General features: G+C 33.7%; 2 protein-coding genes across 2 annotated transcripts in view; one reads left to right on the forward strand and one right to left on the reverse strand.

The window, feature by feature from the left end:
• The window catches only part of LOC145675129 (uncharacterized), a 762,987-nt gene that overhangs the window by 735,298 nt on the left and 1,290 nt on the right, over positions 1–26,399 (reverse strand). The gene's annotated exons all lie outside the window — the stretch shown is intronic.
• LOC145675856 (uncharacterized) overlaps positions 1–26,399 on the forward strand; it is a 545,559-nt gene that overhangs the window by 121,232 nt on the left and 397,928 nt on the right. The gene's annotated exons all lie outside the window — the stretch shown is intronic.

A 26,399-nucleotide genomic window follows, 5' to 3' on the forward strand; every position in this document is an offset into this window, starting at 1 on the left:
ACAATCACTTCCGGTTTCAACATTGACTGTCGCAAAAGAAATATGGTAATAAATAGCGACAAGCAGTTTCCTGGAGTCGATTCAGCGTCAATAACAAAACATACTATAACGATCTGTAACACTCTACAGAAACCGGATATGGCTCAAATGTATTAGTACTTCCGGTTTCAATACTGATTTCCATAGAGCAAAAACGGTAAGAGATATCAAAAAGTAGTGTTTAGAATCTATTCTACGTCCCAAGAATTGGTTCCATCTCCTGCAATAACTAACTTCTATTGAAATCAACCATTTCCGGTTTCAATATTGATAGCAATAAAACGAAAATTATAATGGATAGGGACAAGCGGCTTCTGGGAATCGATTCAACGTCTCAAGAAAGGATACCATCTCTCTCCTGAAACAAGAAATCAACTGGTTCCAGTTCTAGCGTTGATCACCATAGAACAAATATCATAATAACAGCAAGTGGTATTTTGAAATCGATCCAACAACTCAAGAAAGGTTACTGTCTCCACCCATATTATTACTCTAATAAACCGGAAATGGTAGAAATCAACCCTGTCCTGTCTCAGCGGTGATTACTAAAGAACGAATAGTGTCGATTCAGAGTCTTAAAAGAAGATTCCATCTTATGTATCTGTTTACTAAGACCAGTAGTCCAAATTTAAATTTACTACTTAACAGGCCTCATCCCTCACTGTTCGTCTCTTGCATCCAGGAGTTACAGATCAGTTTGAATATCCAATTCCTATAATTTGGAAATCTATAATAATTTCACAACTGTGAAATTAAACTCACTTTTATTCTGCTGGAATAGATTTTTTTTTTTTTTAAGTTTACTTATATCCTGTTACTCTCAACTATTCTGGAGGGGGTCTCACAGACCCCAGTCGTCATTTGTTTCTTCCTAAATTTAAAGGTAGTTAATAGTAATGGTTGCTCGTCTAGGGTGCTATGAACTATAATTGTATTAGTAGAAATAAAACCAGGTACTCTGACTTTTTGCAAAATGAGTTACTTGGTGTCTGAGATACCTCCCAGAGTAGCATATAACTTTTGCAATTATAAATCTGCTTTTTAATACAGAAAACTCTCAAAATGACACAGCTGATACCATTGGCCCTAGAGAAAGTCTTATTTTCTGCGGCTAGCTCATCTTCAAACAGGAATGAAATTATATATCTTTTAAATGGACATACATGAAACTTTTTTACAAGTATCTGTTGGAGTGTGTATGTGAGATTACGATTTACTTTAAAATGCCAAAAACAAGGACTAAGGAGATTGCTCAACATTGAATATATTTTTTTAAAATGAACAAAAAAATCAATATTCGTAAAAGAAACAAGTGGGGATTGTCAGCCCCCACTAGAGTGTAAGTTCTTGTCACCAAAGAAGTTAATGTTAAGTGTCTTCACTGCAGCGAAATTAAACTACCGCTAATTTTAGAGTTTTTCTGTAATGTCTTCAAAACAAATAAAAATATTCGAAAAGCAAAAACGTAGTGAACTAGACAATACGATTTTGCATGTGATATCTTTACCACAATCCACCTATCTGCTTTTAGTATGCCGCTATTTACAGAACCCTCAAAAAACGCTAAATCTATGTTGCAGCAAATTGTATCTATTGTGATGTCTCCTAATAGTGACGTGTACTACTTCTAAGGTCAACGGTTGTGGAACAGACTTTAATTAAATATTATAAGTATTATACGCAACACGCAACAGTTCAAACTTAATATACGAGAACGTAAACGTATATTGTTTAATTATGCTTTTCTTTTATCAGCGTGGTTTAAATTCTTGTCCTTTGTCACATCACAACAGTATGAGATATGTTTACTTGTACCTTTGCCCTCGTCTCATTACACGCAGAAGTTGAAAGAAGATATAGGCTCAACACGGCGGGGAGAAAAAGAGGCAAAATGGCTGTCCCCAACATTGACTTGAAACAGTCAAATGTTTATGTCTGGTACTGATAACGTTGCAGACAATGAGTAAGTACTATACAGAGGGACTAGAGGGGAAGTGAATAAATGAGGCAATTCGCTTGTTAGTTTACAGTCAATGCTATCTACGAGAATCTTCTTGTCTTTGGCGATACGCAGTGTGTGCAGTTCATGATAAAGACTGACAGACTGATACGAACAGATTTCCTTGTATCTCTTTTTCCTATCTTTTACTTTTCTCCAATAACGAGTTAATACCAATTTAATCTAGAAATGACTTTCGTTTCTCTATTTTCTTTAGAAGAAACTTTCCAACATTTTCTTGTGTTGAAACACGGTCTGGAACTGACATGTTATTATGGATAACTCGTGAAGATTTGATTCCTTGATATATTGCTACCAAGGTATTGGAAACAATTACTACGTTTTAAAATAATAAAAATAAAATTTGAGCTGCAGTAAATCAACAGGATATTGATGAAGTACAAACTGTGATTTAGATATGTTAGATTTGTCTCTAAATCATAAGGATTAATCTTTTCAAATATCGAAATATTGATATTATTAATACAGGGTGTACAATATACAATGCAACCCGGAGTTTGGGATAGTAGAACTTTTGAACCTGAAATGATACACGAATAATGGTTATACCAAAACGAAGCCTTGTTCATGCATATATTTTTAAATTAGGAAGCAACGATTGAAGTACACTAGGAACAACACAGCGCTGCCGATGTAACCGAAGGTGTAAATCAAGTTTTTTTTTTTTTTTTTTTAACAAAACATCTAAATTGACTCATAAGTCATACGTATGGATGTTCTGTCGTTAATTTTCAGTTTGCTTAGTTGGAGTAGCTTGAAAACTATGGAGCAGAAAAAAGAATTTTTCATTTCCACCGATAATTAATCTATGAGGCCTCTGTAAGGGAGAACTAGGGAAATCGTAGTTTTCATAAATTAACACTCTGAATTGGTAACTTTGCTGATGTTTCAGTGCATCAAAGGGTGTGTTAAGGATCTGTCTACATTATGCAATTCCTGAAAACAATGAAAAACAAACTTTGAAATCATCATGATAAAACGTTTACTTACATGCATCCGGCAACACTGCTACTATCATAAATGAGTTACCAGCTCTACAGTGGACGCTGGAAGTGCCTCTGTTTTGATTCAAACACTGGTTCACACGTTTCACCAGATTGGCAGCAACTTTACGAAGATTAGAAGTGTTAATGTTCTCAATGGCACTGCGAATGTTCGTTTCCATGTTTTCAATAGTTCGATAATTGTTCTTGTATACTTCTTGCTTTAAATAACCCCATATAAATGAATAGCAGTGTTGCCGGGTAAAAATTTTATCATGATAATTTCAAAATTTGTTTTTCATTGTTTTCGGGAATTGCATAATGTAGACAGATCCTTAACACACCTTTTGATGCACTGAAACATCAGCAAAGTTGCCAATTCAGAGTGTTAATTTATGAAAACTACGATTTCCCTAGTTCCCCCTTACAGAGGCCTCATCCGATTAGTTATCGGTGGAAATGAAAAATTCTTTTTTTTCTGCTTCATAGTTTTCAAGCTACTCCAATTAAGCAAACTGAAAATTAACGACAGAACATCCATCGTATGAGTTATGAGTCAATTTACATGTTTTGCAAAAAACTTGATTTACACCTTCGGTTACATCTGGCAACACTGTGTTGTTCCTAGTGTACTTCAATCGTTGCTTCCTAGTTTAAAAATATATGCATGAACAAGGATTCATTTTGGTATAACCATTATTTGTGTATCACTTCAGGTTCAAAAGTTCTACTATCCCAAACTCCGGGTTGCATTGTATATTGGACACCCTGTATTGTTACTAATCGGCATATGAATACTTTGATAATCAATATTTCAATATCAGATATCCAATCAGTGTTGCCAACTGTACGGACATATCCCTAAACGTAGGGACTTTCAGACATTTTTGTTAACCATAGGAACGGATTTCGTACATTGGTAGAAAGCGTGGGGATTTTTTTTTTTAAGAAAAAAGAAACTTAATGAATTAAAATAAACTGCAATTCACTACTATACTAGTAATATTAATTGGCCAATGTCATCGTGCTTCACACAATCATGACGAATTGGAATTCTTCCTAAGTTATCCACGCTGGTTTTCATCAATTCAGATTCTAACTTCCGAGAAGAACGAAGAAAAATAGCCACAATTTGAGTTGACTGTGACGAATTCCTGTACGTTGTATAACAGTGCTATAAAACAAAGATCAGTAAAAACATTGGAGGTAGAGGTTCTTACTTCAGAGATACTTTAGCTATAAATTCCTCCCTGAGGCCACGAGAAAGAGATTGTAGAACTTCTGATATAACGAATCAGTTCCTATCTCTCCATAATCAAAATATTATACAGATTCGCATGTTCTTCAAGAAATTCGAACCAGTTATACTAGAAATGAACTATATATGAAATACAATCTCAATTTTCAATGTTTTCAGAAAAGACATAGTATGAGGAAATATCCTCATGCATAAATGACTTCTGGTGAGTAAAAATATTTATTTTCCATTGAGACTGAAATGTAGGGACATTTTGTTGTAAGGCAGGGGTTTTCAAACTGTGCGGCGCGCCACCCTGGGGAGGCGCAAGGAGTTTTAAAAGAAGATCATGCAAAGGAACATATTTATAATGCGCACGCAATTTTTTCTTTAATAATATATGGTGAACTAAGCCTTTGTATCACTTCTGTTCCACATAAGATCAGTGATGACCCTTTCATCTTTGACTTAAACGTGTATAATGCTTGTTAGATGGCCATTAATGATCTTCTATCTGTAGAATAGTGTTTTCTTAACACAACTTTATGTCCAATTTGGGAAGTACTTTCCAGAGGACAAATAGCACAACTTGGTCGTAAACCCACTCAACGCAGAGAATCCACCCGAGAAGAGAAACAGTTCATTAATCTCTCTTCAGACAGCATATTGAGGACCAAGTTTCTTTCTGCATCCTTGCCTGATTTTGGAGCTCAGTGAGGAATGAGTATCAGGCTTATAAGAAGGCCTTGCGAGTGCTCCTTCCTTTTGCAACTTCCTATCCTATCTACGAAACCGAATTTTCAGCCATGGCGGTGATCAAAATCAATAATAGGTAAAAACTAAATCTCTAGAAAGAGATGCGTCTTGTCATTTCAAAATATCTGCCGAGATTTAATAAATTGTGTGACTCAAAACAAGCTCATGCATCCCATTGAGTTTGCTCAACATTTAAATGTGTTGGTTTTTGTTATGTAAATTCCCTCTCTGCCCATAGTTTTCAATTTTAACATACATATCTGACTTATCACAATTTATAATTATCAACACCGGCTAACAACATTAAAATGTGTAGTCAGTGTGTCTGTGTTAATGAGATATTTCCATTAGTGATTAATAAATGAAACATAGTTTATCATAGTGATAGTCTTTCTTTTAGAGACACATGTCATTTTTCACAGGGGAGGCGCGTTCAGACTTTCGTGGTTGAGGGTAGCCTCAATTGCAAAAAGTTTGAAAACCCCTGGTTGTAAGGACTTACCTAAAATTTTGTTGGCAACACTGTATTCAATAGATCTATTTGGCGACCCCAGAATAGGTTAGGTTAGGTCATACAATGGAACTTGTTGTGAATCAAACGTGATATAGTAATAGACTTTAACCTGCTATACAAGTTTGTGAAATATTGGTTCCTGAGTTATGCACAAATATCTAAGTCAATTCATTGGGCGTAAGAACAATGCCTCCAAATTAGATTGCTGATCAGCATATCCCGAATGAGTTTTACAGTGATGGCCTAATTTGTTACAAGGAGTATTTGCTACTGCCAGGGACGTACGCAGGGGTGGGTCCTGGGGGTCCGGACCCCCTTCCGAAATTTCGACTATTGTGTAAATTTTGCCTAATTTGAGGGACAATTTTAGAAATTTTAATATAAAATACCCTCATAGTGAGTTTGGACCCTCCGAAATAAACTCCTGCGTACGTTACTGGCTACTGCTATCATCCGCCAATTACAAGCTATCTCGAAAATTCGGTGATGTTCCCAGTGATGTGCAGGCCTGTTTTATTTTATAGGTATTAATTTTTAATTTCTTCTGAATATCACTATTAACAGTTCTATTGCAGATGAGTGCTTTCATTTTCACATCAATGAAAATTATATACAGTCATTAAGTTTATAATTACGTAAAATAAACATAATTTTTTTATTTTACAACTATGCGTAATTTACTTGTAAAAACAAACCTTTTTCTGCTTCCTTCCCACCATTTTCCAGTACAAAATGGCTGCATAGTTGTGTCTAGACCTGGAAATAAACTGTTTAAGTTAATAAAAAAAAAATTAAAACAGATTCCACGGTTAGCTGTACTTGCTTGTCTGACTACTTAAGAATCAATTACTATTACAGCAAAAATCTCAAACTTCTGTCATAAGAAAATTACTTCTATTGGTCTAATTGATATTCAATTAAATTGAGAGCATAATTTCTTTAGTTTTGTGCCAATTCATTATGGCGTTCCTTCACATATGTTGATGGAATACTTTCTGTCGTAGACATACATACACGCACATACATTAGGTTTCCACCTGTTCTCCGAAGTTGCACGTGAGTTTCCAGACAGGGCGGGCAAGGTCGCAGCAGAAAACTCCTCCCTCTTCAAGTAACCTGCCTGGAAAGAAGGAAGGAGGTGGGAGGTCCTGTTCCCCTGGACAATCCCCTCCTATCCCTCATCACCCTCAATCGTCAATGGTTCTCGCTCGGCCTTCTAGACGCGAGGACCAAGATTTATTATGGGCTACTGTGTTCAGATGACCTTCCATCCCTGTAACTTTTTTCCCCCTGTCTTTTCCCTTTCGCTCGGTAAGGTGCGGGCAGCATGTCATCCGAACTTACGTGACCGGCATTCACGACTTCACTGCGAGAAGATGGCGTCGTAAAATATGATTGTATATCTTCTTCTGCTGATTTCATCGCCCGCAGAAATTTGGCACTCGCATACACACACACACACACACAAATGTTATTGCCCTATGCTAGCCGAGGAAAAGTGATTCCTTTTAGCGAAAATCAAATCGAGAACAGCGAATGTCTCGATTCTTTTATTTATACAGATCGTCTATTTCCCATCCCCATAAATGTATTTGAATTAATGTGGTTATCTATTTCAATAAATTTTAAGTTAATCTAATCCTGAAATCATTCGAAAGTACCATTAAAAAAATCAGTAATATTTGCTGTTGAACACTTTCATTATCGGTAGCATGTTTCTGAAGAGTAAAATTAAGTGTTTTCAACAATGAGAAGGGGGGCACGGTGGCTCAGTGGTAGAGCGTTCACCTCTGGCGCTTGGGGTCCCGGGCTCGATTCCAGCCCCCGCCAAGTGAACTTTGTGGTGGACAAACACCGTGCTCGTGGGTTTTCTTGCGGTTCTTCCGTTTCCTCCCACTTTCTTCATTCCACCATTTCACTCATCTCTCATCATCACCGTCTTCTTTAGCCTAACCGGCATAATCGTGGGACGTAAAACTTAAAGATTTCATTTTTTTTCAACAATGAGAAAAAAATATATTTTAAAAAACGCACTATCATTTTCTGATTATTTATTCAACTTTTCCGTTGACAAACTGTGAATATTCATCTCTTCAAGACATACTGTGATGGCTCAGTGATAGAGCATTCCCTTCTATTGCGTGAGGTCACTGATTCGATCGCAATTCGTGCAAAGTGGGTTGTGTGGTGGAGAAACACCGTTGCGTGGGCTCTCTACAAGATACATTGGAAAGATAGGGGAGACCTGCGTCATCTGTTGATGATTTTCAAGACTTTACTTTTAAAGAAGTCATTGTTTCTCATCTCTCTATAAAAATTCATTCCTTCTCTTCATCACCGTCTCCTTTAGCATAAACGTGAGACATAATAAAACTAAAAGCTTTCAATTTTTCATCTTTTGAATATTGTTGCTCTCTGTAAGATACATTGGAATGATAGGAGACACGTGCTGCCATCTGTTGATAATAGTCAAGCCTTTGTATTTGCCTTAAACAAATCATCGCTTCTCATTTTCCTTTAAAAAACAAAATAAAAAGTTTTTCTCCCACTCCTAAACTGTAATATTATCACATTGACTGCTACCGTGTTGCTGAAGATTTATCTCTTCTATGCCACTATGAATGAAATTATATGATATGAATATGCATATATATATATATATATATATATATATATATATATATATATATATATATATATATATATATATATATATATATATATATATATATATATATATATATAAACTAAAACTAAACCTTTTGTTCACATTTTAGCTATACGCCACGACTCTTTCACGGTCATATAGTTTTGCTTGCACTGTGTATGGATTCTTATACACAAGGCCCAGAATAAGAATATTGCTTTGTGTATAGAACACTATACATGCGGCTCAGAAGCAAAACCCCATGTATGTGAAATATCGTACACAAGGCAGTCAATGTGTGACATCATAGTTTAGTGAGGAGTATGAGTACCTAAGACAGGTGCATAGCATTACGACCATGCTGTACTTTACGTTTTCATAAATAGGAAAATTCTAAAGTTTATTTAATTAGTTGACTAATAACTGGATTCGCTCGTATTCAACAGTGGTTTCAGAATTCTTGTTAAATCGGGATTCTCTTTTTCATCTTGCTTAAATAATTTAGGTTAATCCGTTTAGAAACTGTTAAAAAGTAAGTATTTATATTTTAATAATCATATAGATATTACAATAAGAGAAATTGATATTATGAGGATTTATATTATTTTACTTAATTTTATTTGAAGACGCCATTATTAAGTCATTCATTGCATTTGAAAAGGCAACGGATTAGAACTGGAGAGTAAAGTATACAGTTTGCAGTGCGCAATTCTAACAAGAAATTACTTTAACTTTTTTAATGGCTGGTATGGTGTTTGGCTCCTTAATTTTCTACCGATATGCCATATCGGTTCATACCGAACTAAAATACCAAATTGGAAGAGAGTTTTCAATACAATACAGAGATTATATTAGGTCGCTCAAAGGTAGAGCGCTCACTTCCGGTGCGTAGGGTCTTTGAGTTGCTCGCTGTTTGCGCTGGGTGAGAATGTGAGATTTACAAGTGGATAAACCAAGGATGTTATAAAATAGAGGATCTGCCCATGCAACAAAATCGTGAAGCCATACGTCACAGCTTCGGCACACCTACTCTGCCCACTCCGCGCCACAAAGATCGCAATGTTTCAACAATCATGGCGGAAACGAGAGTAGTCAATCAGACGTGCCGGCTCAGACGATGCTCGGTTGTTTTTTGGCTTCATTGAGTTCATATGATGAAGATACGTATGAGCAAATCCTCTATTTAATAACATCCTTGGGATAAACATCATGTATGTTTCTTTTTTTTCCGCAGTTGCATCGTTTCCTCCTACTTTGTTCATTCCATCACTTCATTCATTATCAAAATCCCATTTCTTTTACTCTCGGAGCATAATCATGGGGCATTAAAAATTTTACATCAGAGAATTACATTCTTTCTTCGTTGAAGAAAACTGAATTTAAATTGGTCGACTAGTTTCGAAGTTATTTACTAAAAATTGCTACACTAGCCCTTTTAAAATTATTTTCATATTTTTTTTGTTGTTATTTGAAGAGCAGAACATTCATTTTCTCTATTTGAACGATTATTCGAATCATTTTTCGTTATCCGAATAATTATTCATTATCCGAGTAATTGTTCGTTATCCAAATTCATTATCCTAATAATTATTCAAATAATTATTCGTTATTAGAATAATTGTTCGAATATTTATTCATTATCCGAATATTGTTCGAATAAATTCGTTATCCAAATAATTGATCGAATAATTATTCATTATCCGAACAATTATTTGAATATTAGAAGAAATCATTATTCGAATAATGAATTATAAAATTTTAACAGCAATAATGTGTACCTATTATTTTTATTGGTGTGTCTACTTTTCTCCGTTTCAGATATCAGCCAACTTTTGCATCCAGATAATATAGTACACAAAAAATATGCTCTGAATAGTGAATAGGCTATGAGATGAAAAATAGATATTAAAAAGGACGAAGCAATTGTGATTGACACAAAGAGTAATGTGTGTTAACTCTTAGCTATGGAAGTTGGACGACAGGAAAGTAGAACACAAGATTAAATTTAGGCACTTTTCTAGTATTATGTATGTAAATTTGAAATAGGAATAAAATATTCTACAGCGTGGTCCGGAAGTGGGCGTACCCCTAATTGCTGTTTTCTGACGGTTTTAGGTTTTACCCACACTTGTTTGGTAACATTGCTTGGCATTGTCTGGTAACATTGCTTGGCATTGTCTGGTAACATTGCTTGGCATTGTCTGATAACATTGCTATCCATGTTCATTTGTTTCCTGCTGTTTTCTGCTTGGTAACAGTTGTGCATCATCAGCAGCACAACAGTTGGAAAGGGTTGTTCATCTTCACCAGCTCCTTTTGCCTGGCCTCGAAGAAGTCCCGATCTGTGACACCAGACGATGCTCTCTGGGGTCTCATAAAGCAACAAGTAAGAAACATTCAATATCACACAACGCAGGAATTACGAGCAGCTGTGGAACACGCCTTCACCCTCGTGACTCCGGAGTACCTCCGCAAAACATCTGCGAGAACTTGACGCAGAACTCAGCTGTCTTACTACATGGATGGTGATCATACCGATGTTTATGACTCTTAAGGCTCGTAAGACTTCAAGGTAACTGTGTACAGACATTCTACCATAACTAACACTATACTGTTGAAACTAAAGTGGGGTACGCCCACTTCCGGATCACCCTGTACACTATTATTAGTGTTAATGGAAATTTTAAAATGTCAAGAGTGTAGACATGTACCAATCCATAGATCCTACTGAGTTGAATAAAATGATATAGTTGAATGCAAAATCCCACACATCTTCGAGGAGAAAAAGCTCCTTTGTGAACCACTTATTGAGGTAAAACTGATATTCAGACATACTCTCATTAAGGTCTTCATTACTGTACTAGTAAGACGACAGTACATAATATGATTAATGGAAAAATGAAATGAAATCTTTAAGTTTAACGTCCGACGGTTATGCAGGTTAGGCTAAAGGAGACGGTGATAATGAGAGATGAGTAAAATGGTGGAATGAATCAAGTGGGAGGAAACGGGAGAACCCCGAGAAAACCCACGAGTACGGTGTTTGTCCACCACAAAGTCCACACGGCGTGAGCTGGGATCGAAAAAGGGACCCCAAACACCGGAGGTGAACGCTCTACCACTGAGCCACCGCGCCCCCTATGATTAATTCGGTATAGCCTAAAGTTGTCCTTGGAGGATCGCGGTGGCTCAATGGTAAGATAGTTTACCTCTGGTGCGTAAGATTCCTAGTTCGATCCCCGTACAAGTTAGTTTGTGGTGGTAAAAAAATCGTGTCCGTAGATTTGCTTGGGGTACTCTCGTTTTCTTCCACATTCTTATTCCACCAATTTTCCCATAAGCATTCAGTTGCCCTAAGGTTGGTTTAAAGGGAGAAGTTTTGCCGACAGGTGCCACTACAGTCTTCGTATCTCTCTCATGTATTTGTTTACATTTCACGAAAATTTACAATTTCTTTTATAAATTTCAACTTCAAATTCTTAGATAAGGAACTTCATAGCCTATGAAAGGCAATAGTCCGTGCCCATGTTTTATTTAGAATTTTCTTCATTGTTGAAATGGCTTGGTTGTTGAAATGGATATTCAAACCTTTAATAATGGAACTGTTTCAACAATGAAAAAAATTCTAAATAAAAAATCGGCACGGATTGTTCCCTTTAATAGGTTATGAAGTTCCTTCTCTAAAAATTTGAAGTCTCTAGGTTGAAATTTATATAAAAAAAAAATTGTAAATTTTCGTGAAATGTAAAAAATACATGAGGGAGATCAAAGACTGTAGTGACACCTGTCGGAAAAACTTGTTCCTTTACACTAACCTTAATCATCGTCTCACTTATACTAAAGGGTATAATCGTGGGACGTTAAACTGAAAGATTTCATATCATTTTCATTTTCCTATAATTGTCATTAACTCTTAAATTATAATTTCTGCTTAACTAAAATATTGCCCAAAGATAAGACATGTCAGTTAATAGATCTAACAAGGTGAACAATGAAGGTAAATTCTTAGTTTTCAAGAGAATTCAAAACACTAACTTACTATTATTATTATTATTATTATTATTATTATTATTATTATTATTATTATTATTTTACTGAAAGAAGTTATGATTTGTTTATATACTGTATACGAAGCAAAATATAATGTTAACAAGCAGATTGCTTCAATTGTGTTTCCCTTTTCGTAATGAATGAAACACACAAATTTCTTCAAATGCACTGTTAATAATTAGATTGCTTCAATTTTGTTTTTCTTTTTGTAACGGGACACACAAATTTCTTTACGAACATACTACATATTTGTAAAAAAATAAGAATAGCAATGCCGAAAGAAGTCTTCAAGAATTTTAACCAAAAAGTTTATTTTGTGACTTTTGGAATAAGGATTTAAGAAAAAGACACAAACGTGTTTCGTATGTTGCATTGTAGATTGCAGTACAGAAATCTGGAAATTATAGAAGCGACGAAAAGCAATTAGAAGTGTTCGAAATATAGCTATATAAACAGCGATGAAAGAAAGTTATTTGGATTGAAAGAACAGAAATATATGAACTTTGTTATCGAAGATTTGGGAGAAAACAATATTGAAAACATAAAGGTGTTTCAAGAAATAACAGCATATTGACGAAAGGAATACTCAGATATTTCATACTGCCACATATACCTTTAGATGTTGACAATTTCCGATAGAAGGCTGAATAATATTGCCCACGAGAGGAAACATTCTCGTCTTGTTTTTTGAGACAAAAAGTACAAGTTTTAATTCGAGACGAGGCAAGAATCACGGGTCAATTGGGAAACACTAGATCTCAAACACTGTTATAGTGTTACACAATTCATAGTATAAAAACTATAAATTGTTAAACCAGATTAAACCACTTTCGCGAGATATCTGTTTTTATGATTTCTGAGGACTTCGAGTTAACATTTCCTGAACTCCTTGCAGATTTTCCTCCATCCTGGGTGTTCCGTGCCTCCGAATTTTTTGCTACAGAACCTGTGTCCATAAGCTACGAATTGATATTTTTTATGGTAGTTGCATCTATCGAGGCACCAGGTCGTTTCACATTTCGCTACTACGTATCTCTGTACTTGTACCACGGACTAGCATACTCTGTATCGGGATGTCAGCCGAACGCGCTCACGCACGGTTAGACGTTGCGCCATAGTCAGTCACTGCCTGATTTATGACATATGAACAAAATCGATACTGTTTCGAGAAAACAGCAAATTAAAAAAAAAAACAGAGAAAGAATCAGATTAAAATCTTAAGTTTAAAATTAAGTCCCGATATGATGAATTTTATGATCTCTAGGCAAATTTATATCAGGACAAACACAATGACAGATGTCGATTTTTTCGGTTATGTATAGGCCATGAAACGTGCAAATCCGTTGAAATCACGAATTCGAACTTTTTTCCACTACCATCTTCTTTCTTATCTGATTACGTCGTTCGAAAGTAAAAATCAGGATACAAACACCAGCATTGTGTCTACATTTACAGAATGAGACGAGAAATTTTTAAAATGAGATGAGTTAAGCTTTAAAAAAATCGAAAGGAAAGAAGAAAGAATTCTTAGAAGAATCGAGAAGAGACTAGAAAGAATTCTTAGAAAAATCTAGAAGAGACGAGAAAGAATTCTTAGAAGGATCCAGAAGAGACTAGAAAGAACTCTTAGAAGGATCCAGAGGAAACGAAAAAGAATTCTTAGAAGGATCCAGAAGAGACTAGAAAGAACTCTTAGAAGGATCCAGAGGAAACGAAAGAGAATTCTTAGAAGGATCCAGAGGAAACGAAAAAGAATTCTTAGAAGAATAGATAGGAGACGACAAAAAATTCTTAGAAGAATCGAGTTGAGCTGAGTTGATTTGAAGAGACGAGAAAGAATTCTTAGAAAAATCGAGAAGAGACGAGAAAGAATTCTTAAAAGAATGGAGAAGAGACGAGAAAGAACTCTTAGAAGGATCCAGAGGAAACGAAAAAGAATTCTTAGAAGAATAGATAGGAGACGACAAAGAATTCTTAGAAGAATCGAGTTGAGCTGAGTTGATTTGAAGAGACGAGAAAGAATTCTTAGAAAAATCGAGAAGAGACGAGAAAGAATTCTTAGAAAAATCGAGAAGAGACGAGAAAGAATTGTTAAAAGAATGGAGAAGAGACGAGAAAGAGCTCTTAGAAGGATCGAGAGGAAACGAAAAAGAATTCTTAGAAGAATAGATAGGAGACGACAAAGAATTCTTAGAAGAATCGAGTTGAGCTGAGTTGATTTGAAGAGACGAGAAAGAATTCTTAGAAAAATCGAGAAGAGACGAGAAAGAATTCTTAGAAGGATCCAGAAAAGACGAAAAAGAATTCTTGGAAGAATCGAGAGGAGACAAAAAGAATTCTGAGAAGAATCGAGAGGAGACGAGAAAGAATATTTAGAAAAATCTAGAAGAGACGAGAAAGAATTCTTAGAGAATCGAGACTTCTACAAAGTGTACAAGACGAATCGAAAACCTTATTTCTCGTCTCGTTTACAACACTACTGAACGGAAAGTCAGTCGAAACAAGATGTCAATATACGAATTTAAAAAAGAAACTCAATTCTACTTTAAAATAAATTCTTTGTCTTTAATAATAATAATAATAATAATAATAATAATAATAATAATAATAACAATATATGTTTGTCTGTCATCAGCTTCTCGTATGGAAAGAAGTGATCTAGATCAAACAAATTTTGCACACAGATTGATCTTCACCAGATTGCGTATACAGCCCGTTTCTTCGATTTTCAGCTCGGGAGTTGTGATTTGAGGAAGTGAAAATGTATGTGAGAATGTATGCATATTTCTCGTGGTTTCTAAGAATGCCTTGCCTCTATACAACCCACATTACATATTCATGTGTTGGCTTACATAACAGCAAAGGATAAACAACCGTGCAGCGACTTTCTTTTTGCTAGGTTATGAATTAAGACTCTCCCCCTCAAGAACGGTCGATTACGCTAGTGTTCCTAATAAATTTAATTGTAATGAATTGCTTGCGAATTTTGATATAAACCTATCAGAGTATATAGGGTGTCTCAAAAGTCCCCTGACATAGGATAATTATTATTATCAGAGTTACAACAAAATGAAAGAGGGGAAACCATATCCAAATATGATGTTTCCAATCTAAAGTGAAGGAATGTTTTAAATCGGACAAGCCGTTTGGGCTGTACACTCTTTATGCGCCCAATGTTAAATGAAAATGCAAGGTTGCCATTTACCTGAACCCACAACGTAAGTGAATGAGATTACTGTCTTTTACGCTAACGTGTCGATGGCCAGCGCCCATTTCAAATGTCCCCATTCACCATACTCTTACAAAAGTTATCACCTCCCGGTAAATGGCAACGTTGCATTTTCATTTAACATTAGGCGCATAAAGAGTGTACAGCCCAAACGGTTTGTCCGGTTTTAAAAAATCCTTCACTTTTGATTGAAAATATCATATTTGGAGACGGTTTCTTCTATTAATTTTGTTGTAACTCTGATAATAACAGAGTTACCCTGTCAGGGGACTTTCGAGACACTCTGTATATCTTGTACATCTTTGGTTTTTCTAAAAATAGGCCGAAATTTATTAACATGGATAATGAGTGCAAATTGCAACAGGCTATTTCCAAAATATGAACAAAATAAACTCTTGATGACGACTGCTTTATCACGCTTATAAGTCGATTTGTGAATATATTATGCAACGAAAGATGACAATTGTAATTAAGTGTTAACATCTGTTCTTATCTTTTTTCAGTATTTAAATAAATGGATTTGAAACATGAAATTACATTAACAAACCTAAATGCAAAAGATATTGCTTTCACAAAACAAGAAAATTTTTATATTAAAATTCATGCAAGGAAATTACAAATATCTACAATAAAAAGAATTTATTTTGCCATTGCAATTGTAATTTTTTTCACAACGCCCAAGGTAATGCCTTTTGACCAGGAAGAGGAAAACAAATTATTATTATTATTGTTATTAGTCCATGTAAATTTTAAAAACCATGTAAATATTCTTTTATTTAAATTATGTATATTATAGTACAAACAGCGAAAAGTAAAATTAAGCAGAAAAAACTCAACGCCCATAACATCTGTTGAATGTTGAACGAAAAGAAGGTGTAATTAACACTTTCTTAAATATACACAAACTCAGCTGGATAAATTTTCCCAAGATTCCACACACACACTCAAAGAGAACCACTTACCGTAGTAAACTTACAAAACAAACAAACAAACAGAGTGAAAATATCTTCCCACTTTAAGAAACAAATATAGCAATGGTGTATCCTCATACATAACTTGGACTGCAAATGTCATCTGCATGGGGAAACCACATCACATGAATATGGAAGACAACGTTGTGTAAACTGTGTAACAAGAAAGATAGAAGTTTTACCTGCTAAGAAACAAAACTGGGTGGTGTTTCCAGTAGGTTAAGAAAATTTAAACAGTGAATTTATTCATGCAATGGATTTTTTAAAAGAATAAATTCCGTCCTGCCCTCGCAACTAGGAAATTTCGAGGTTAAAATTCAGAGAAAAAAATCAGCCAAAGCAAAACAGAACATTTTATCGTACTGAATATGTTGGTTTATACCTACTTCCACAATGAAACTTCCGTTAACGAATACTTCCAAAATACGGTCACATTATTTTGCTCGGCAAAAGTACATACATTATTATAGGACAGAACCTTCTTTTTTACGGACACTCTCAGATACGGACACGAACAGTTTTCTTTTCCTCTCTTCATGATGGACAGGAATCACGGTCCTGCGCAGAATATACTTTCCGCAATTTGAAAATAAACCTCTGATTCAGTACAATAAATAGAGACTTGTCCATCAAAATATACAGGGTGATCCCAAAAACCTTCTATCATTTTAAAGGGCAATAAAACAAAAAGTATCCAGATAGAAACTTGTTTATTCGAAAAGATAAAATGGTTTGTAATAGCTTTGTTTTGATTTGAATTACTCTGTTCTCTCATGTGTTGAAATAACATATCAACTGACAAAACAATTATTGTCAATAATATCGCTAAAATCCTCTACTTTATCTGCTGTAGCGCTGTCAGTGGAAGGGTGAGAGGAATGATTAACTCTTCCGCTCAATACGCTCCTGCTGTTTTCAGTTCGTCTTTATAGTTTGGTCTGGAGCTCATCGTGCGTCGAAATATGTTTTACAAAAACAGCAGTTCTGTGATTATTGAGCAAAGAGCTTCTTGCGTAAAGTTTGCTATTCTACGTAAGACTAACTTGGAGTGATCGAGAGTTTCCGAACAACGGACTCGGCTTTGAAAAAAGATAATCAACGCCGATCTAGAAGTGCTCGTATGTCTAAGAATATTGAGCAATTACATAAACTGTAGCCTTCAGAAGCTGTTTTCAAATTGTGTTTTCAATTATTTTATTTCAAATCAGAATAAAACGATTACAAAGTGTTATCAATACTCGTTTATATTTTTGAATAAACATATTTTTGCCAGCAATACTTTTTGATTTATTAATCTTTAAAATGTTGGGGCCATATCGTCGGTAAATCCACGTACAGGCGTATCTGCATGTTCTTAATTTTACAGGAAAGTGATTTGAAATTCTTCGTATAACGTTATACCTTTAATCAGTGGCGAAGCGTACTATGAGGCTCTGAGGTCGGGCCTACCCTGTTTTCTACCATATATTTTCTTTATCTTTGGTTCCTATAAAATAAAACTAATACCTCAACATTTCGTTTTTTTTTTTCGGTAACAAAATAGTAGGTTGGAAACACTCGGAGGCCCTTCCGTCTGAGCTTCACCAGCTAGCTAGACAGGCTTACGGGTTATGCTGCTCAGAAAGCGAAGCTATTATCGCTGGGAATTGCACGCACTGTTGGGAAGGTGCGTAGGCTCGCCTCTGGGAGTTTAGTTTTAACGTTGAAGGCATCTTTCAAAGCTAATATATTATAAAATGATTTCCTTAACACAAAACAAGAAGTTTCTGTGTAGAATTATATTTCTGTTAGTGATAATTTGTTTAATTTTGATATATACTCTCAGGAGTTAAGTTATTCAGAGTAGCTGTTTTCTTCCCTACATGGGACCTGGTCCATAATAGCTTGTAGGATACGCGTATAAGTCTGATACATTAAACATATTTAAACATATGTATAAATTTACCAAACGCTACCGTATAGGATAATTATATTTGTGTGTAATTTTAGTTGAGTTTTCCATCTTATAGAATCAGTGAGCTTTGCTTGTTAGGAGGGACTTTGCTTGTTTCGGGAGGGGCTTTTGTAACTTTATTCTTGAAAATGTGAAAATTGTGCAATATATATAAAGCAATAAAAAGTTGCGATAAAATTTCGGTGAGTGCTTAATTCCGGAAGCCGCCCCTTTAAAAATGCCACTGCATAGGATACAATATTGTGTTGATTCAAATGAAGTCCCTTCTGAGCATTAACATTTCTAGTGAAGTCATTATCACGTGATGCATTAATTAAATGCAGTATTGCACTTACTTTAAAGTGGGAGATGCAAGTTACAAACGCTTATCCAAGCAATGCTTATCCAAAAAATTTGAGAGCTAACTGTAAGAACGTACTTTCTTTTTCTCTCCCTCCATTTTCAAATATGCAAGAAATGAAAATAGCAAGTGAGAATGAAATGCCCCTCATTCCCGCTGCAAATCCCAAACAGAAGAAAATATGAACTGCACTTCAAAATATTTGTAGTGGAGCTAAATCGGAATATCCCATTAATAAATATTGCGTGTTTTCCTCAAGTAAATGTTTGTTGAATAATAATAATAATAATAATAATAATAATAATAATAATAATAATAATAATAATAATAATAATAATAATAATAATAATAATAATAGACTACTTTCCGCCTACTTTTGCTTATATAATTATTCGTTCTTGTTAAATTAAACAACAACAAAAAACTATGTATACATGCAAATAAATTTAACTCTAAACAGTGTTCGAAATACAGCTAAGAAAATTCTTTCCGATAAATAGATTGGGTAGTTTTCTTTGTTTAACTCAATAAGGAAAATAGGATTCTGACTATAATTTTAAACATTTTATAATACATTAAATGTTATTTGTATTAGTAGATTATCTTGCCTGCCCTACTTGTAGGAGTACGCTTCGCCACTTCCTTTAATACTATCTTCAAAAACACTAAGGTCAAAGCTTTGTTGGTACAAACTTCCGCAACACTGGATTGAAAATGAAATGAGTAGTAAGGTATAACGTTATTCGAAGAATTTCAAATCACTTTCCGGTAAAATTAAAAACATGCAGACACCTGTACGTGGATTTACCTACGAATTATTGAGTCACCCTGTACAAATGACCTGGTGAATATCCCTAAAGAGTTGCAAACTGATCTTGATTTAAGTGATAAAGTGTCGTATCGGAAGGACACAGCGTTCTACGGATGGTACGAACAGAAACCAAAAATACGGTAAATTGCTTTTCGTACTAGCAGCAGAATGTAATTGAGTTTCGATATAGTAGACATACCTGACCTCTAGCAAAACCCTGATTGGTACAATTTCATGTCAGTGGTCCTCTGTTGTTAGCTTTAAAGCCAGGTCCGTTGTGAAACACATGAGTGAATGTTTTTAATTATATTATATTTACTTTAGAACTAAATATAGTATAGATTATGTGTATTTAAATGCAATGTGATATTTCTTATTTTTTAATTGTATTGGTAGCATTACTATATTGCAACTATTAACTATATTTCAAAAATCAAGAATAATAAGCTTATATTATAACACCACATAACAACAAAATATATAGTACTATAACAAAATATTTCCGTTCTGCAAGGACAACGTTTCTATAGTACTAGCAGAGCTATAGAATTGTCGTAACGGAAGGACAAATGCTTGGATGTTGAATCATTAATAATAATGTTTCACGTTTTTATCGTGTTAGTTGTACTTTTACGTAGCATAGTCAGCATGGGAATTTAGAGATTTTTTAAAAAATTATATATATATATATATATATATATATATATATATATATATATATATATATATATATATATATATACAGTGGCGTATTTACGATTTTGTTTCGGGAGGGGCTTTGCTAACTTTCGGGGAGGCTTTGCCTGAAAATGTGAAAATTCTGCAAGATATTTCATATAGTTTACTATAGTAAGTAAGATTTCGGGGGGGGCTTAAGCCCGGAAGCCACCCCCGTAAATACGCCACTATATATATATATATATATATATATATATATATAGGAGACTATTTACTTGAGAAGAAAATTACTACATATCCAGTACACTTTACAGCCTATATGAACATGATCAGCAGTGATTTTTTTTTTCAGAGGCGATGTTCCTCTCATAGTCGAATAATTCGAATACTGAGAATGGTACTTCGATATTAACCTCTATTTATATTTACGACTAATGTATTTGTTATATCATTCATACAATTACTGCATGACCTATGAGTAATCTAAATTTGAGCAACCTCTTTGTAATGGACACCTGTCATTTACGGACATATAATCATGTACTATCCTTTTCGATTTAAAAAAAAAAACCGCCCTTCCAAAATTCTTCTGCCCCTCCGCTTGCTGCCCCCCAAAAGTAAAGCTGGCGTCGTCACTGTACGACAATAATATTGCAGAATTTTAAAATAACTAGTTGTTCCATTCAAGCCTCCAGCTCACTGTATGCAATGTTCGTAGATTTCCTTAAGAACATTTCCCTTCACTGACAAAATTTTCCCTTTTCATATCAAATTTTCCCTAGTTTGTAGAGTGTCCAATTCCTATGACAGAAATTCTGTGATAAGATTAATTTAGCTATATTAAAAGAAGTGCTAGCCTTATTTATTTTATTCATTTACTTTTCGCTTCTATTTTTAACTTTTCTTTCACTTCTTAGAAAAAAATAAATTAAAAAATACACAAATATATCTAGCCAACAATGGGTGCAATCATGTTACTTTGAACACATAGGGGTCTACACGAACTATTTGGTCAATCAGTCAGCGCGAGAATTTCCCTGTATTTTCACGTTTGCCGGAAAATTCCCCTTTTTGTTAATTTCCCACGAAATCTCTCTCGATTAGGGAAATTTCCCTCAAACTAGGAATACTGACTGTATGCTATAGATTAAAATTGTGCTTACTTAAGATCTCTAATTTTTTTACACTTATTATTATTATTATTATTATTATTATTATTATTATTATTATTATTATTATTTAGTCATGAAAGCAGAAAAATGAAACCATCAAAACTTTCAGGGACGTCCGTAGGATTTTTTCGAATGTCTATAAATAGGCCTATGTTGTAGGAATATAATTTGATAACAAATTCGTCCGGTATTTCCTATAACGTTAGTATGTGTATAATCGGCAAAGACATGCATGTGGAAAATTTCATGTCAAAAGAGCAGTAAATAAGAACAATAAAACGAAAATAAAATTTTCTTGTCCATTTAGCAACATTTTGTTTTACTCATTCTAATTTTCGTATTTATAATTCTTTTCCAATGAAATTTATCACAAATATACCTTCCCCGATTATACACATAATATCAGTATTAAAAATACCCTGCAAAATCAATATCAAATTATATTCTTACAAGAAGACAGTTATAGATATGCGGCAAGAATTTTGGACATGAGTGTACTTGCAATAACTTAATATCCTTCAGAACTAAACCCTTCCCTCTCGGTGTGGGCATCTATGAAAACTTCTGTTCATTTTAAAAACAATAGACTGCAAAATCAAGATGGCACTCTGAATGTAAACTTTTGATCTATGTAGTAAAGCAAGGCTAGAGAGTGAAAAGATATAGGAGCCAATTACCACATTATTTGCAGTGTAGATTCTTCTTTGTAGAATACAATAGATCTATATTTCTAATATTAATGATTTTTCTGTTTACCTCATTGCTTACATTCAGGGTTGTTAACGTAACGGAACCAATAGATATAAGAGTTCTACTATGTTTCGGTTCCGGAATCGGAACTTATTGTTCCAAAACAAGATTCCACGCGAGGAACCAAATGAGATCTTATTTAAAGAAAAAAAAAAAAAAAAAGCTCGATATACAAACCAATTTTCCGAGAAAATTGTTTCCGCAGCCGGAACCGAAATTGATTTTCTGAGAAAATCGATTCTTGTTCTGGAACTGAAATCTATATGCAAGTACTTAACAGAAATATGTTTTGTAACGAAACCGCTGTAAGTGTGGTTCCTCGAGTTATCATTTCACAATTACTCAACATCGTTCGCAGCTTGTAACAATTTTGTGCTAATAATATTTGCAAATCATGATGCCAAAATGTATTTCGTTTCTCTCCTAGAAACACATCGAATTACGGTTTTCGGTTTATAGAAAAGGTCAGAACCAGTTTCGTCAGTATAACCCGAAAACGCCGAGTCAAACGTTTATTTCAGGTTCTGGGTCCAGAACGCAAAACATTTTCGGTTCGGTTGACATCATTAACAACTGTTTGCATTCTTTGCAAATTCTCATTCTCATCAAAATCTCTTTACGAACAATTAATGCTTTTCTGTGTCATATAGGTAGTCTCTCTATTTTAGTTCATATCCAAATGGAAAACGGAAAACTAATATATGAATGAACATAGCTCGATATTGTGCTATTGTTATCAATTCAGACCTTACATAACGTGGTTTTGAATAAATCTGTGTACGAGGGATGCTAATAAGTTCTTAGACTAACCAGCAAGGAAATGGTTAACAGCATTGGGACTTACAGGTTATTCCACAGATCTCTCACGAAGGTCAATGCACTTCTGACAATGTTTATGACTTGCTTACCAGTTGCAAATAAAAATCTGAATGTTTGTCTAAGAAAAACTGTTCTGCGGCCATTATCACCTGTTCATCAGTTAAAAAGGAACTCCTTTTAAATTTTTTTAAGTCTTGGGAATAGTCAATAGATACTGGGGCTAAATCTACCCCTCCCCCCCAAAAAAATCACTTGCCGACCATCCAAACTTACAGAGGTATAGTTATGTCCAAAATGATTGTCGCATATCTATAACTGTCTTCTTTTTTAAGAATATAATTTGATAATGATTTTGCAGGATACTTTTAATACTGATACTATGTGTATAATCGGGAAAAGTATATTTGTGTTAAATTTCATTGGAAAAGACTTATAAATACGAAAAGAATGCTAAATGGACAAGAAAGTTTTATTTTCGTTTCATTGTTCTTATTTACTGCTCTTTTGACATGAAATTTGCCACACACATGTCTTTGCCGATTATACACATACTAACGTTATAAGAAATGCCGGTCGAATTCGTTATCAAATTATATTCCTACAACAACGTATTTATAGACATGTGACAACAATTTTGGACATGAGTGTACATACTATGGTCCTATACTATCATACGAAACTTTTAAATTCGGCAATTTCCAAAATTTAAGGGGTAGTCCTAGGTACCCCTCCCCAAATTTAGAGGATAGACCAAGGTATCTCTGCCAAAATATAGAGGGGTGGTCCTTTACTGCTGCGCAAGCCCCATAATTAAAACTCGTGCCCATATATGTTTGTGGTGGACAACATCGTATCTTTGAATTTCCTCCCACATTGTCATTCTATCAATTATATCACGACAATCCATTAATTATCTGACCTTTATCCTGAAGAACATAATCATGGGCGTAAAATAACACCAATAATAATAAATTACTTTCTTCTTCATGTAATTTTCCCTCTCAGCCAGGAATTTCTATACCATGTGATGTTTTGCCATCCTCTCTAGGGATGCGCACGAGTCGACACACACTTTGTAAAATTCGAGACGAGTCGAGTCGAGACTACTCGTAAATATCTCGACTCGACTCCAATGGCTCGAAAATATTTCTATAATTTTTAATATTTTGAAGAAAGTATTCACTCAGAAACAACCTTGAAACCTATTCCAGCATTTATTACTCTAGAAAGGTACAGAACGCATAAACTTAGTTAATCTTTCGAGATCAAGATTTAATTTTCATCTCAATTCAGTTAATTAAAATTAATAATTAATGTTGTGATATTTGATTGTACTTCAAATAATAATAATAATAATAATAATAATAATAATAATAATAATAATAATAATAATAATAATAATAATAATAATAATAATTGATTATCTAGTTTGTATAAAAGTATTATCCGTAGCCTATATCTAGTTTGTATAAAACTATTGCGATAAAGTGAACTTCATAAATTCTCTGAATGAGCAATTGGCAGTCTAGTAATTTAGCATAGTTATAATTATTGTTTTCATTCCCATGAACGCAATGGGGCTACATAATGAGGCTTTAATGTGTTGCAGCATATACCTGGACCACTGCAATAAATTTCTTGCTTCCATATATATAGGGTGGCCCAAAAGTAGGCATATAGTACCATACTGATCAACTCATTACATTTTATATCTTTTTTTTTTTTTTTTTTTTTTGTTATCCATCAGGTAGGCCTAGACTTAGTTTCTTTATCATTTGTTCATAATGCCTTTTTACTTATACCTTAAGTTCGGAACAGCCGAAACAAGTAAACTCATAAACTAGAATGTTATACTTGATCAATGCAGGATGTATATCTTCTTTTGGGCCACCCTGTATAATTTTACCTAGGTATGGGCCTATGTATTAAATTTTTACAAAAATTTACCAAGATGTTACATAACTCCCCTCGGTACTGATCTCAATCTTTGTTTTTATTAGACATTTGTCAAATAATATTTTACAACTACTTTGCACTATAGCATAGAGAATTAATTGTTGACAAGCAAAATGAAAATAAGAAAATTAAAGCATATTGTATTATAGATGAAATATAAAGTAAATTACAATTCTGAAAACTTCGCCCAAGAAAATTTGTCCTATCAGGAAACTAGGGTTTCTGAGATGTTCAGAAAGAACCCTGTAGGATTATGCGATATCCTAGGGTTAGAAAATCATCAAATTCATTTCCCAGAAAAACCATGAGAACAAAACAATATAACTACACAAATAAGCAATCCTTTCTGAAATTTTGTAAATAATAATTCATTTTTTAATTGTAATGCTATTATTATCACATTTTGTAATAATAATGCTATATTGTGGGTTTGGAAATGATTCTTTTTTAAAAAAATAAATATTGAATATAGATTTTAAATTTAACAGAGTTATTTTTGAGAAAACAATGTTTTGTTTCTACCCTACAGTTTAAAATCCTTATATTTCAATTCATGAGGAAAATTCGTAACATTTCCTTGAGGTATCCCCACGATATGTTGAATGTTTATGTTTTCTAACCCTCTGTACATACTGTAATATATCATTGTAAAATTCAGAAAAAAATATTTTTAAAAAAATCAAAAAGTAACAAGAAAGATTTTAACATAAACAGATATGTTGACTGTAAACGTATAGAGACAAAAGCAATATTATTAGTAAAGTAATAAGCAGCAGTTATTTAGATGATAAATTTTATGAAGTGTAATTTTTTGATAAACTTAAATTTAAAACATTGTATCAGAAGGAACACGTGTTAAGGTTCGTTTTTAATATATATCATAATTATAATAATTATAGCAATATATATATCATAATTATAATAATATAAAAACATAAAAATGTGCATAAAGGCAGTTGGGGTTTTAATTTAAAGAAAACTCAGTTTTTTGATAGTTTTGTTTATTTAAATGTTTGATTTAATGATTGTTTTTTAAACATTTATTTAAAAGAAATTCTAAAATATAGATTTATCAGTACAATTGTAGATTTAAAACTTAGTGTTAATTAGACATACGTTAAATAATATTTTTTTAAAAAAACGAGATGTTAATGGGTGAGAAATTACCTTGTAGTAGAGATGATAATTGTTGTTAAATTATATTGTAGCAGAGATCATAATTTTTTAAAAATTAAATAAAAATAAATAAATTTCATAGTGTATATTATTTTTATTTATTTGTCAATAAAGTACATTTTGTTTCGTTAAGTTACTTTAATATATATATATATATATATATATATATATATATATATATATATATATATATATATATATATATGTTACAAAAATTTACCAGGTTGTTACATAGCTCCCGTACGTACTTATCTCAATGTTTGTTTTTATTAGACACGTGTCAAATAATACTTTATA

The sequence above is a fragment of the Thermobia domestica genome, chromosome 18, assembly GCF_964235325.1.
Source record: "Thermobia domestica chromosome 18, izTheDome1.hap1.1, whole genome shotgun sequence".
Classification (NCBI taxonomy): domain Eukaryota; kingdom Metazoa; phylum Arthropoda; class Insecta; order Zygentoma; family Lepismatidae; genus Thermobia; species Thermobia domestica.